At 39.1% G+C, this 16,054-nt stretch overlaps 1 protein-coding gene across 13 annotated transcripts in view; it reads right to left on the minus strand.

Annotated features, from left to right (window-relative positions):
* Window positions 1–15,116, minus strand: part of MTMR3 (myotubularin related protein 3) — a 144,709-nt gene extending 129,593 nt beyond the window's left edge. For 12 of the 13 annotated variants that reach the window (XM_036908816.2, XM_036908825.2, XM_036908822.2 and 9 more), the window contains exon 1: window positions 14,897–15,115. The gene's annotated coding sequence lies outside the window, so the exon portion shown is untranslated. Of the gene's footprint in view, window positions 1–14,896 lie in introns of all 13 variants that reach the window. The other variant, XM_057492275.1, reaches the window with a different exon arrangement.
* Window positions 15,117–16,054: the final 938 nt, after the last annotated feature.

A 16,054-nucleotide genomic window follows, 5' to 3' on the forward strand; every position in this document is an offset into this window, starting at 1 on the left:
ATATTCAGCTTTTTTTTTTTCTGAATATTTTAGCTCAGAAAAAAATGTGCATTGCTGAAGGAAGCTCTGTGGCTGTATACCAAGTACTTCAATCAAGGATACATTTAAACCTGAAGGTCTTAAGATTCTAGACTAAAAGAAACACAAACACACACTACTCTCAAAAATGTCAAACCAATGTGGTTAGGTCTGTAGTCTTCTACAGAGTCTGACCCTCTGACTGCAGGGTGAGAATTGGAACCTCAAAACATTAACCTGCAAATACTGCCTAAAATCTCCTTCCAAGGTAAAAAAGACCCCATCTCTTTCTCTTGGCCTTATACTGCTAGAGGAAAAAGCAGCTCACTACATAAGAACATGATAAATTCAAGTAGCTAATCAACCATAAACCACAAAACATTAATTTTTATATCTTGTGAAACTGAGAATTAATATTAATTCTTCCAGCCATCTTGGGGAATGGTAGGAGAAAGTAAACTCTCTAGTGCTAAACATATTTTACTTACAGACTTTTCATAACCAATTACATAACCAGTCTGCTACTTGGAGTAACAAAAGATTAGGATTCACAATTCAAGGGCTATTAAAAAAACAAAATATGATATTATGCACTTAAGAGTTTTATAAGTAAATTTATCCATTGAATAAGTATGTGTGCCTACTTCCTTAATCTACAGTTTCTACTACAAGATTATTTAGATAAATTACTCTCATTCCAGAGTGGATTTTGGAGGTGAGATTTACTAAGCAATGTATAATGTTATGTGAAAATCATAAGCTTTTCAGGATCCCTAGTAATGTTACCAAAGTTCTAGGTATCATTTTTTTCCAACCATAAAAACATACACATACGTGTGAATGAATGCTTTCATAGCAGCTGATTTGTAGTTACCAAAAACTGGAAACAACTCAAAAGAGTTTGGAAAATGAACACTGTGGTACATTCAGACAAGGGAATGCTACAATAAAAAGTAATTACTGATACAAAAAATATGGATGTCTCAAGCACATTATATCAAATAAAAGAAGCCAGTCTCAAAAGGCTACATACTGCATGCTTCCATTTATATGGAATTCTAGAAAAGACAAACATAGTGACACAACAGTAGTTGCCAGAGGCTGGAGGTGGAAGACTACAAAGGGCCAGAAGGAAATTTTTGGAGGTGATACAACCATTCTGTATCTTGATCATATGTGTTTTCAAAACTTACAGAACTCAAAAAGGGTAAGATTCACTGTATGTAAATTATACCTTTATAATTTAATTTCTGCTGTGATAGATTCTTACTGTTCTGAAATCAAGGACTAGATATTGCTTAAACAACCAAAGCAGGAACACTAAACCTTGTTATTGTTAGATCTGCCCCAAGTTTGAAAACTCTCTTTAACATTTTGCCTAGAAATCTAAGCAATATTTGTAAAGTAGTCATAAATTCCCTTAGGACTAAAAAATATATTTTTAAAAGAAGACTGCCTAGTGTTTACATCCTAGTTGTTCTGGAAGAGAATGAACTTTGTCAAGGAGTTCCCTCACCAATAAATATTTAACAGTCAATCTTTTCCAGAACCATGTCACAACAAAAAAGGGTCCTCTACTAATTTTGGTATTAAAAAAAAACCCAAAATGTTACTTCAGCAAACCTCCAAGAGATAACTATAAGATCTTAACATTTGCCTAAAATCTGTAAGTGCTTTCATTTAACTAGGCAATGTAGCAAAATGGCTAAGAGCTCAGGCTCAAGAATTCGACTATCTAGGCAAGTTATTTAGCCTCATTTTGCCTCAATTTCCTTATTGTAAAATTGGAATACCTACTTCTACAAATAATTCTAGACAAGTAAATGAGTTAACACATGTAAATCACTTAGAATTAGTGCCTAGCATACTGAAGTAAATCTCAGAAAATTTTAAGCTAATATAAATGCATGATAATAAGCACCAGCTGTGTCCATGGACAAATCATTTTACCTCTGTAATCACAATTCTTTCTCCATAAGGTACGCTTTTAATTTTTCTTCTTGCACATAAAATGCATTCAGTTAAGCAAAAGAGTAAGAAAGGTTCTCTCAATGCTATCAAATATTCAAATTTAAACCACAAATCATTCTCAAAGCAAACCATTTGTCAAGCAATAAAATATCTAAAATACTGATTTATTTAAAGTATAGCTGGTATTCTCTCTTTTCCCAATGAAACTAAGAAATTTCCAGTTACTGTCAGTTGGAGAAAATAGACACAAAATATCTCAATATCTTATTATACTTTCATCAGTAAATTTTGAATTGTAACTTTTTTTTTTAAGGCAAGAAAAAAGGGTAGGGAAGTAATGAAGAGATTTCTCTTAATTGAAGATTCTCTTAAAATTATATGCTTTAATTCAGCTCTTATATATAGAAAAGAACTGTCAATTAATTACAATCAACACTGAAAACAAAAAATAAAAATGTAAAAATCTGGTTTGCACTAGAAAACATAATTCCAACACCATTTTGATAGCAATGCCACAAAACTTTTAAATAACTAAATACTTCTATTTTATCCTAAGATGTCCGCCTACTGCTAATCTACATGACTATTTCATAGTCTTTGCTCTCCAACATGGTAGCCATTAGCCACATGCAGCTATTTAAATACAATTTTAAACTTTAGTTCCTTGGTAGAACTAGCCAAATTTCAAATGCTCAGTATGTACTGGACAGCACAGAGAACAGAAGTCAGAAGGAATCATCAGAGGAAGTTCTACTGTACATCACTGGTTCTATAGACGCTGGTCTCTAGTCCCTTATTATGCTAAAATTAACCTAAGAAAATGATAACCAGTGATTACTATGGCTCACCAAATCCAATGATTTCCTTAGCCCTCATCTTCCTTAATCCACTCAAACTTAATTATTGGTAACTATTCTGGAAATTCTCACTTTCTCCTCAGCTCCCACTGTACCTCATTAATCTAATTTTAACAGTTTAAAATTCTTCTCCCACCCACCCCAAATGTGATCTTCAATCTTGGCTCTTCTAGGTTCAAGATCTCATCCAGATGAGGCCTACCTTTCTTCCCAACTCAAATTCTCTATCTCCATGCTCCTGCAGGATATTTTTATGTGTATATCCCCTGGTCTCAATGTTAAATGTGTGAAAGATTTCAATTTAGTTCTATTCCAAAACTAGATCCTCCTCCCAATTGCACATTTCTATTCTATCACTACTCTGCAAGGACCAAAACCCCATCAGTTTTGATCACTGTTGCTTACCTCCCATTCAACTGGTTCACCAATGTTTGTTATTTCCTTTAGCATGTCAACTAACAATCTTCTCTACCTTAACCTAGTCAACTGAATTACCACCTTGCCACCACCTTAATTCGGGTTCTTACTATTGAATTCTGAGTACAGTATGGATTCCTCACTGCTTTTCCACTCCTTGCCTACCAATTATGCACACTGCCACTGGAAACATCTTCCCCCAAATTGCCTTTGATCTCAAAAGCCTAAAAAGGTTCAGTAGAGAAAGCAAATGAAAATTCAAATACTTACATGATTTGCTTTCAACAACCTGTAGCAAACACACTTTACACACTTACCTCTGGATTCTCTTCTATTCTCTGCTAGCAAAACTGAAACTATTGCCCTAACACTCCTCCTAGTCTCCACTATGCAATTTTAATATATTAGTTGCTTTATATTATGAAGCTGTATCTCAGGGAATAGGTTATAAATATACATATTGTTTAGCTCTAAAAGCGTGGTAGGAAGCATCAACATTTATTGCATGCAATTCTACTCCCTAAGAATTTATTCTGCAGATTTCTGCAGAAATAATCCTACAGTTGTTCAAAAGTATAAAATTAAGGAATATCTATCACAGCACTTTTGTGATAGGAAAGAAAATGCCAAGAAAAATAAAATCCCTAGATGTCCATCACTAAATGACTAGATAAATAATAGTAGAGTATATAAAAGGTTAAAAGAAAAAAACCTATATAATCCTTACAAATGAGGTAAATCTACATTCTGTCATGGGGTAAGATGTCTGCAAATACAGTACTATTACTGGGAGAAGAAAAGGAAATTGTAGATATTCACGTTTAGTTTGATCCTACTAGAGGAAAATTTTAAAATCTACATATTAAGTGAAGACAACTACCAGTAGGGGACTAAAATTATGTTCTATTTATACAACTGAATACAATATAACTATTAAAACTGATGAAGTAAATACATACATATCAACAGATAAATTTCAAGCTTTTCAAATTGCAGAATATTTATAGTAAGGTACCATGTACTTTAAACACATAATGCTACATGTTAAATACAGACATTTGTAGGAAGAATATAAGAGCATGGGCTAAGAAAGATAACCTCTGACTAACAAAAGATAACCTCTGGATAAAGAGAAGTGCAAAAAAGGACTCCAACAGTATGCTTTAATTTTTAAAAACATATATCTTTGAGGAAAATCTGACAAGACTTCAACATCTACTAAATCTAAATCAACATCTATTAAATTAGGTACATAGCGTTTGTTAAATTATTCTCCATTGCTTTTCAAATTCTTTTTAATATTTAAATTTTACTTTTAAAAAGGAACTTGTGGAATCTGGGGACAGAGAAGGATGGTCTTTGTAGACTTCTATAGGGTATTTTATTTTTTTACAAGCCTGTTATTCCTTACTATAAAATTTTGAACTAAAAAACCCCATAAACTTAAACAGGTATCTACCTTTATTACCTTGACAGTTCTTCAACTTTATTATTTAAAAGAATAATGGGCAGATAATTACAAATGTCCTGCTCCAGAAATCTAACTTTCTGAATGATTTATCAGCTATTTACATAACCATTTAAACAACTATAATGTGCAGAAAATTAATAGTAAAAGCTGACAGGCTCTATCTAATCACTTAAACTCTAAAAGCTGTATTACATACATCTTCCTAAAATATCACCAGATGAGTATATCAACTTACAGTGGCACAACTCCCAGCTGTGTATGTTAACACCAAAACTCCAATGAGACTATGTGTCATAATAAAAGTCATTTATCTAAGTGTCTTCCAGTTCAAATTACATGTACAAAATCCCTATCACATCTGAGTTGCTATAATCTCTCTAGATTTTTAAAACACACACACACAAGATTACAGAACTTGCTCAAATCCACACGCAAGTCAGCAGAATTGGGAACCCAGGCTGAGTCCTGTATTTAGAGTTCACAGAATCTGATTTTTCAAGGCATCATTCATAATTCTCAAACAGTTCCCCAGGAAGAGAAAAATTAGATGGTGGTCCTCCTGTGTTTGTGCTCACAGCCCACAGTCTCAGTTATAGCAGAGTTTACAATCAGAGAGTTCAAATCAACTTGCCTGCCCCACTCCTCCCATACCAATTCCTACAACTTCCACTCTGCTTAAGAATTAAAGCCAGTTAACTACCCACTTTCTCACTGGTGACAACTTAAACCTTCACAAGACATTGAAACAAAAACTGAAGACATTAAAATGCATTTTAAAATGGCAGTTTTTTTCCTAATTATAACACATGCTCATTATAGAAAATTGGGAAACTAAAGAATATGAAGCAGAGGGGTGCACTGGTGTCACTGTGGACAGATAGTGTATTGTGTGGAGAAGCGGTGAGCAGCTAACAGCCCAGAGGACTGCTGGTAGGGATTATCCCAGGAGGAGACTCAGGTAAGAGGATCCCAAGTGAGGTCACTTCCTTGAAAAAAGCCCAAGAGAACCTGGAACCAGGCTCCCACATTCTAGTGACAGCCCCGTACCCAGCTCACTTGGCTGGAGACACTCAATAGTGAAAAATACTCTCCTGCTGCTTGCCCTCTTACCAGGGCTCTAGCTGCAGGAAACCCCAGGGTGAGAGCCTTTTCAGTTGCTACACAAGGTACCTCAACGCTCACCCCCAAGGCCTGTGGCCATTTGCCAGGAGGTCCCATAAGGCAATGCAAGCCTCTGCACCAGCTTCATATTCACGGCCAGAGCATGTTTAAGCCACAGTTTTCACTCAAGCTCAGGAGCTAGAACAAGCAACTAAAGAAGCTTCACATTCAGAGCCAGATCATGTGCTACACAAGAACCTATATGAGCTTCAGAGCCACAGGTCTCTATAAAGCTCAATTCATAGAACAAGTATATACATCAGCTCCAATTTCAGAGTCACAGTGCGCACAAGCCTCAGCTCTCATTCATACTCAACAGCTAGAACAAACAATTCCACCAGCCTCAGATTCAGAGCCAGTGCAGGTTCAAGCTACAAATCTTATTCAAGTTCAAGAGCATATATGCCAGCTTTAATTCCAGAGCTAGAACATGCTCAAGCAACAGCCCTCAATCAAGCTCACAAGCTACAACAACCACCGGGTCAATTTCCAGCTTCAGACAAAGCACTTTAAAGTCAGAGCCCTCGTTCAAGTTCTAAAACTAGAACAAGCACCGACACCATCATTAATTTAAGAACAAGAGCAGACTCAAGTCAGCCTACTCAATCAAGTTCAACACCTAGAGCAGGGTACAGCCACAGCCATCATTCAAGCCAAGAGCTTCAATGAAGAGCCACCTGCACCACCTTCCAGCTTCAGAGCAGGGTCAATCCAGGGCTCTTACTCAAGCTTAAGAACTACAATAAACACCTCATCAGCCTCATCTACAAAATCAGAAGATGCTCAACCCCTAGACATATTTCAAAGTAGTGAGGAGCTAGAACAAAAGCAGATATGCACCAGGCAGCATATTAAGTGCTGGGGAGTGAAGAACAGCCATCAATACTTATTTCTGCAGGGCTTACAGTCTACTTCTCTAAATAAGATGTCAAACACAAGAGGCATATGGCCTCAAAGGAGTCACAACACCCCTGATTAACTGATGGTCTCAAAACCTTATGAGGGTGTAAAAAGATGTATGACAAAGTATTTTTTTTATCAAGGTATCATTGACATACACTCTTATGAAGGTTTCACAAGAAAAACAATGTGGTTGCTACATTCACCCATATTGTCAGGTCCCCCACACACACTACTGCAGTCACTGTCCATCAGTGTAGTAAGATGCCACAGAGCCCCCACTTGTCTTCTCTGTGCTACACTGTCTTCCCCACGACCCCCTACACACCATGTGAACTAATCATAATACCCCTCAATCCCCTTCTCCCTCTCTCCCCACCCTCCCTCCCCTCCCTATCTCCTTTGGCAACCGCTAGTCCCTTCTTGGAGTCTCTGAGTCTGCTATTTTGTTCCTTCAGTTTTGCTTTGTTGTTATACTCCACAAATGAGGGAAATCATTTAGTATTTGTCTTTCTCTGCCTGATTTATTTCACTGAGCATAATACCCTCTACCTCCATCCATGTTGTTGCAAACGGTACGATCTGTTTCTTTCTTATGGCTGAATAGTTTTCCATTGTGTATATGTACCACCTCTTCTTTATCCATTCATCATCTACTGATGAACACTTAGGTTGCTTCCATATCTTTGCTATTGTAAACAGTGCTGCAATAAACATAGGGGTGCATATGTCTTTTTGAATCTGAGAACTTGTATTCTTTGGGTAAATTTCTACTAGTGCAATTCCCAGGTCAAATGGTATTTCTATTTTTAGTTTTTTGAGGAACCTCCATATTGTTTTCCACAATGGTTGAACTAGTTTACATTCCCACCAGCAGTGTAGGAGGGTTCCCCTTTCTCCATATCCTCACCAACATTTGTTGTTCCTAATCTTTTCAATGTTGGCCATCCTAACTGGTGAGAGGTGGTATCTCACTATGGTTTTAATTTGCATTTCCCTGATAATTAGAGATGTGGAGCATCTTTTCATGTGCCTGTTGGCCATGTGAATTTCTTCTTTGGAGAAGTGTCTGTTCATATTCTCTTGCCCATTTTTTCATCAGGTTATTTAATTTTTGGGTGTTGAGGGGTGTGAGATCTTTATATATTTTGGATATTAACCCCTTGTCAGATAAGTTGTTTACAAATACATTCTCCCATACTGTAGGATGCCTTTTTGTTCTGCTGATGGTATCCTTTGCCGTATAGAAGCTTTTTAGCTTGACATAGTCCCACTTGTTCACTTTTGCTTTTGTTTCCCTTGCTCGAGGGAATGCATTCATGAAGAAGTTGCTCACGTTTATATTCAAGAGATTTTTGCCTATGTTTTCTTCTAATAGTTTTATGGTTTCATGACTTACATTCAGATCTTTCACCCATTTTGAGTTTACTTTTGTGTATGGGGTTAGATAATAACTCAGTTTCACTCTCTTGTATGTAGCTGTCCAATTTTGCCAACACCAGTTGTTGAAGAGGCTGTCATTTCCCCACTGTATATCCATGGCTCCTTTATGGTACATTAATTGACCTTGGGTTTATATCTGGGCTCTCTGTTCTGTTTCATTCGTCTATGGGTCTGTTCTTGTGCCAGTACCAAATTGTCTTGATTACTGTGTCTTTGTAGTAGAGCCTGAAGTCAGGGATGTACGTCAAAGTATTTTATAAATCATGCTACCTAAGGTAAAAAGGATTACCTGTCCTTTTTTCTAAAGAACTGTACATAGCAATCATCAGCAATAAAAATTATGTCATTTCTTTTAACAAGAAATAATCACTCAAATTGCTCTTTTTGCAATCTCTAAAATTTCTATATTATCTTTACCTTTCTCTGACAATGACCCATATGAAATAACTGAAATCAAGTTCCCCATGATGGGAGAAGAAAGGAAGACTCATTTTTCCAATACAAAAGCACCACTTCCTGATTTCATAACCTACAGCAAGGAGAACTGCAAATCAAAAACAACCTATTCAAACTTAAGAAAAAAGCTACCTTCACTATTTACAGTAGCCAAGAAATGGAAGCAACCTAAGCATCCATCAGTAGATGAATGGATAAAGAAGAGGTAGTACACATACACAATGGAATATTATTCAGCCATAAGAACAAATCCTACCATTTGCAACAACAGGGATGGAGCTAGAGGGTATCATGCTGTCAAATAAGGCAAGCAGAAAAAGACAAGTACCAAATGATTTCACTCTTCTGTGGAGCATAAAAACAAAACAAAAACTGAAGGAACAAAACAGCAGTAGACCGACAGGACCCAAGAATGGACTAACAGTTGCCAAAGGGAAAGGGGCTGGGCAGGGGGTTGGGGGGGGATAAGGGGAATAAGGGGCATTACGATTAGCATACATAATACACATAATGTGGGGGAGGGTACGGGGAAGGTAGTATAGCACAGAGAAGACAAGTAGTGACTCTATAACATCTTACTACTCTGATGGACAGTGACTGTAATGGGGTATGTGGTGGGGACTTGATAATAGGGGGAATCTAGTAACCACAATGTTGCTCATGTAATTGTACATTAATGATACCAAAAGAAAAAAAAGAAACAAAGAAAAGGAAAAAAGCTACCTTTTAATCTAAAATTCACCATGGAAAGTTTCAGCCCAAGAAAGCATTATTAAAAGTTAAACACTCAGCCTCTTCCCAATGGAATTAGAGTGACAGGTTAATTGTGGCACTTTGCAAGCAAAGGAAACCAAGTAGCAATTACCATCCCTTCATTGGGTCTCTAGGACCTAAGCTCTTAGAAAATAGGGGTATGTTATCACCAAACTGCTTTCCATAAGGCATAGACTTTTTAAAGTATACTTTACACAATATCAGTTCTTCAAATCTAAGAGAAGTAGACTATTATTCAGACTGTTTCTTACCCTATGACTTGCCCTTTTCAAATACACTCACCTCAACAATAACAAAAAGTATCAAACTGATTATCCAATTGCTTTATGAACAAGTTTTATGTTTGCCCTTATTGAAAATATGGCTCTCAACAGCATGGGACCCTTCAAAGCCTATCATAATCCAGCTAAGCTGGACCATCTGCAGAACTAGTGGAAATGTCCAGAAATAATCATCCATAAAAGCCCAACATTAAATCTTAAGAATCTAAAGCTGTGATACCTAAAGCTGAGTATAATACACCTCAAGGAGTACCCAAGATGCTCTAATGGCGTAAAAAAGATAGATATTTTAACTTTATTTTTAATTATCATCCCTGTTAATTTTTTGCAGGGGAGGGGGTTATAATTTATAAGTTTAAATATTTACATGTTACATATAAATATTTAAAAGTTTATATATTTAATAACAAGTTATTATACATATTGTTTGTAAACTGAATACTTACAGATTGAGGATTACTGCTCAGAATTTTTTTACTGTTGTAATGAGCAATCAAAAAGTTTAGAGAAGTACTCCCTGTTACTCCATTTTCATTTTTACCTGTACTTCACAGATTTAAGCTGTAGAAGACATGATACAGAGAAAAAAAAAGGAAAACTATTCCCAAACTATTTTAAACTCCCACCAACAAACTAAAAGATAATAAATCACTAGCAAGAACATAGACATCCTATCTATAGGTCACCTTGAGTATATTTATATTTAAAACACACATATCTTTTGACCAGATAAGCCCACTTTTAGGAATTTAGCCTAAGGAAGTAATAGCACAATTGTATAAAAAAAAGTCCAAACAAGTTTGTCATAGTGTTGTCTTGAGAAAAACTTTAAATGTCCCTTAACAGGGAATTGCTGTAAACTATGATGGATCTGTATCACAAAACACTGTCCATTAAGGGAACATCGAATTGACATGAGAAGTTGTTTTTAAATATTTCAACAGATAATGTGTAAGAAAAACATCTAAGTGGGATTATGGATCACCTCTATTTTGTTCTCCTAAATTATCTCAATTCTTGTTTTTTGTCGGGCTCCCCCACAGACACTGAATATGTACTGCAGCTTTCAAAACCAGAAATAATTTCATTTTGAATTTAAAAGTGAGACTAAGTTAAAACTCATTTTTGCCCTGTAGCACTTCTAAAAACTTTGTACAAACATTCTGCTTTGCTCCACGTCGTTTTACAGAATCAATCTAAATACTTTACAATTACAGATTTGTTTTCTTACAGAAAAATAGGCATGGAACAAGAAAATAGGAGCTACCATATTTTGCCAGATTATCAATCTATGAATAATTCAGAGAATTAAATGACTTTCTATTTTTCTTCTGCAAGTTACAAAAGCATTAGCTACTAAAGAAATTAAATTTAGAGCCCAGAGAAATTAAATCAGGAAAGCTTACTGTCTCTCATTATAACATCATTATAAACATATGTGAAGACACAGAGAGGCACATAGTAGACCTAAGCCTGGACATACCAGATGATGTTCTGTAGTAGCACCAATACGATCCTTCTGTCGTTATGGGGTACTCCATTTAAGGGAAAGAGTACTTAAGACATTAGCTAAACTTATGTCTTAACTCTTCACTAACAGACCTAACAATTTATAACAGGCCAATGAGGTATTTTACCCTTAACAGAATAGCTTTAATTTAACCTTTCACAATTTCCTTGTTTTTTCATTTGTTTTATGCCTGTCTTTGATAGTCATGTCGAATTACATTGCTTACTAGAACAATACCGCTGAGCACAACACCAGAGCTTAACTGGTGTATCCAATCTCATGCTACAACATTCTCACTGAACATCTGATACAAACATGAACTTAAGTATGTTAAGTTTTTAGATACAAATGTGAAGATTAAAACATGATACCAATACTGGTATCATGAAATAAGGATTAAGAATAGCAATGGATGTTAACAATTTTGGTAGCCTCTAAAATTACTGGGAATCAAGGTTTCTTTGACTATAAAACTACATATAAGTTTGTCATAGAAAATGGAATTTTCTATGGAAAATGGAATTCTATACCATAGAATTGGGTGGTATGTAAGAAACAACTGGCCACATAAACTGCACAAACTTCCCTCAAACCATTCTTATCTTGTGGCTTCACACTAAATTATGAAGTTGCCTATGTGAAATCCGTTTTTATTTCAAAACTAAGCGAATTACAACAGCATAAGCATGTTGTTTCTGCATACTTGCAACATGCACTCCATTTCCAGAGCACTCTCGAACAAGGCCTAAAATCCAAGCTAAAAGCACAAGGCAGCACAGAATGCTCTTTTCTGGTTTGGGGGTTTCTCTGGGTTTGTTGTTTGTTTTTTGTTAAGGTTCATCTACCTATATGAGATGAATACCAAAGAACATAACTACAAATTTTTAAAGAGTTGCAGAATCAGGCTGGAGAAACTACTTGAGACCCACAAGTATAGGCCTTTATCTATACAGACGAGAAAACTGAGGCCCAGAGAAGTGACATTCCCAACAGTAGTCACGTAGTCAATTAACAACAAATTCTCGGCCAGTCTTCAGCTTTCCACTATTCTAAATGCTTCTGTGTGCCTAAAAGAGTCACTAATACCTAAAAAAAAATTAAAACACATTTAAGACCCAAAAACTAGGAGACAGGATAATGTACAGTATCAGTCTTTAGAAACAATCTCTTGAAGAAATCTCAAAGTTCCAAACAATATGGCCAAAAAACTGGCTCTTTAACCCTGGTATCAAGCAGCTTTAACTAACATTGTAATCAACCACCCTAACTGTTCTTTTTCCCATCTCAGTAGGACTCATTTACTTAACAAGTTCTGGGAGCACAGTACACGCTGGGAACTATGCTAGGTACCAGAGACTCCAAAGAACAAAACAGACATGACCTCAGGCTCCTGTAGTGGACAACTGGGTGCACTTCTCTAAAAATACTCATTACTCCATGATTTGACAGGATATTTGCCACACTTCCTAACTAACCTACAGAACTGAAACATTTCTGCCACTCTTCCAAACTTATAATAAACAAACCTCACCACACCCCCTCTTCAATATGAATACTTCCTTGGGTAACTCAACACTCCAGTTCACCACAGAAGGTGTTAACCAAAGCTACAACAGATTTAAACGCTAACTTTACCCCTCCTCAAGGCCTGAGGCAAGTTTCAAGAACTTTTACAAACCAGTCAATCTTCTGGTTCACAACCCTTATCTAAAATGACTGCTAACTCACCCACCCTACCCTCACTACCAGAACCTGCCGGAGTCAGTGGGGTTAGGAGCAACTTGATGTTGGGAAGCACCTTTGGTAGACTGACTGCCTCCTCCTCTCTGCTTCTCTCCTCTGGATATGCCTCCAATCAAGCAGCAGACAATTTTATCAAGTGTGCTCCTGAAGACTTGGGACAAGTAACTTTTGGCAACAAATGATGCCCCTATATAAATCCTTGAAATTTTAAAAGATACTCAATTGTCAGTTTTAAGTTTCTCAGTCTTCCCCTTCTTCCCTACCTCTGAAAGTCTTCAAAATCTATAAACAATTAAAAGCACTCTCAGAAGTCATAATGGGAATCTTTTGGACTTCAACAGGTGACCAAAGTTCACAAGCCTGGCTGAACAGCATCAGAGCACTTTGTAAGGATGGATTTCCAGACCCCAGCTTCAGAGATTTTAATTCAGTAGGTCCTGTGTGCAGTCAAGAAATCAGCATTTCAGGTAGTCCATTTGATGACCAGTATTTAACTGGGAAACCACTAAACCAAAGAACCTGGCCTACAAGCTCAGATACTTGTGATCTCCTATGGCTTGCCATTAACTAGCTACAGGTGTGGCCGCACCATTGTGCTGGTCACTTTAACTGCTCTGGGTCACCTGAAAATGAGAAAGGTAATTAGAGATAAAAGGGGCCTTCATAAGCAGCCAATCTAAAATTCTAGAACCATCCAGATTTATTTTAGTATCACATACTGTACTAGGATTATTCAAAACAGTGTCATTCTGTAAGCTCTTCTTCCCATCAAAGTCACAGACTCTGGATGGGGAGACTATCTGCGTGCTACCAACACACCTCACTTGGTCTCAGAGCAAAAACAACAGGCATCATGTCCCTTGACCTACAGAAACAGCCTTCAATCTGAAAGGGGAGGGTCCCTATCACCCCTCCCTGTACAAATCACGAACATTTTACATAAAAATCATCTCATGTAATTCAACCCAGGCCTCTGATGGCATTTTGTCTACGTTCTGAGAAACTAAGCTGAATCTCAACAAGAGTATGTGCATGTTACTTGTAAAAAAATAGATAAACTGGAAGTCAAGATACTAACAGTCAAGAATTTAGGTTTGGAGATGACACCTGAACATCCACACCAAGAGTAGTTCATGTGCAAAATTCACAGGTGAGATTTATCAGACCCCAAAAGAGTTTATTAAAATGACCATAATGCACCCCATGACTTTGAGGTAAATATTTGTCCACAGTACAACCAACATAATCTTAGGAGTCCTAAACAGCACAATAATATATCAAGGAGCACGATTTCTATCTGAGAAATAACACTGATCTTTTGCGGAGCTGTTTGACCAGGGTTCCCTGAGCTCTCTCCACCGCCTCTGAACCAACTCCTACCAGGTCAGGGGGATGCCCCGATGGAGAGTCAGGCGGCCACTCCTCCTTCCCACAAGTCCCGGGCCCGCACAACTCACCCCCGGGGCTCTGCAGGTTCCCGACCTCCCGCCTCTCGCCACTGCGGACCCGCACAGACCCAGCTGCGGGCAAGGGGCGCACACTCACCTCCGGCGTCGGCGAGCATTTCCCCGGACGCTCCGGGCTCACACCCCTATCCCCACGAGCCTGTCCCCGCCAGGTCCGGGAAGGCCGCCCGGGACCCCGCCTCCCCCGCGCCCAGGGTCGGGCCGAGCCTGGCCGCTGCGCTCCCACTCCCCATGCTTCCCCCTGGCGGCGGCGGCGGCCGCCCAGGCCACCCCTCCCCAGGCCACGCACGCTATCCCCAGGCCCCCGCCGGGCCGCCGCCCCCTCAGAGCGTGACAGCCGCAGCGCCGGGGCCGCAGCCGGTCCCTCCTCCAGCTCCTCCTCATCCCTGGGGGAGCAGGGTTGGTGGAGGAGGAGATGGGCTTCTTACCGGGCGGCAGGACATGGTGAGGCCCGCCACGGCACGGCCTCCTCTGCTCTCGCACGAGGATCCCGGCCAGGGCCGGCGGGGAGCAGCGCCGGGGCCGCTGGAGCGTCTGGTCTGGGGGCTCCTCCTCCGCCGCCGCCGCCGCCGCTCCCACCGCCTTCTCACAACCACAACAACATGGCGGCAGCGGCCACACAGAGCGCGCTACCGACGCCAGGCCGCGAGCGGGAGCGCGCACGCTCGGGCCCTCAGTCCGCGGCCGGGGAAAAGGGGGTGGGCCGTCGCGGTCGGACGGAGGTGGGGCCCGTGCCGAGGGCCACGCCCCAGGGGATGGGCGGGGTTGCAGACCCGCGGAGTGCTCGGGGCTAGGGAAAGACTGGTGCAGACGGCCAGCTGGAGGAGGGAGAGACAGGTGGGCAATGGGCGAAGCGGAGAACCAAAGGTGGTCCTACATATTTTGGAGAGGTATCTTATCTTAGTCCTAAAGCCCTGGGCAAGACAACGCCTCACTCTACTTAATCGGGGAAATACAGCCATGGTAGTCTTTCCCCTGTAGCTGTGATGAGGATGAAACTCACTTAATAGAAAACATGTAACTATAGTATGCGCAAGGTGCTACTCAGAATACAATTTCAAACTGCTTCAACTAAAGCTCAGCTGGACGAAGTGGGTTTTCAAACAAAGCTATAACCCATCCACACTAGCCTGCAGAAGAACTCTACAAGCCAGGACTCATTACTTTAGACCCTAACAGTCACCTCCTCAGAGTTGTGTTTTAACAATATACCCTTGACTTTTCTGGAAAATGGCTAGGAGAACCAGTCGAACGAAATCTATCCTTGCATTTGTTGTATTTTTCCCCCCACAGCATTCTCCGCATTTATCTATCCATTTTTCATGTTTATTGTCTTTCTATCCCATTCCAGTGTAAAAACCATTCGAAGATAAGGATCCTGTTCGTTTTGTTCATCACTTTACTCCCAGCGCCTAGAACGGCGCATGAGAAGTAGAGGGCAAATTTCTAGACTTACTGACTAAACAGCTTATGTTTATTCAAGTCACTAACTGAATTTTCACAGGTTTAATAGGTAGACACTGTTAATATCTCCATTTTACAGATGAAAAAACTACAGCCCAGAATAAGATGCACTATAACAAAAT

This window comes from Manis pentadactyla, chromosome 14 (assembly GCF_030020395.1).
Source record: "Manis pentadactyla isolate mManPen7 chromosome 14, mManPen7.hap1, whole genome shotgun sequence".
Taxonomy (NCBI): Eukaryota; Metazoa; Chordata; class Mammalia; order Pholidota; family Manidae; genus Manis; species Manis pentadactyla.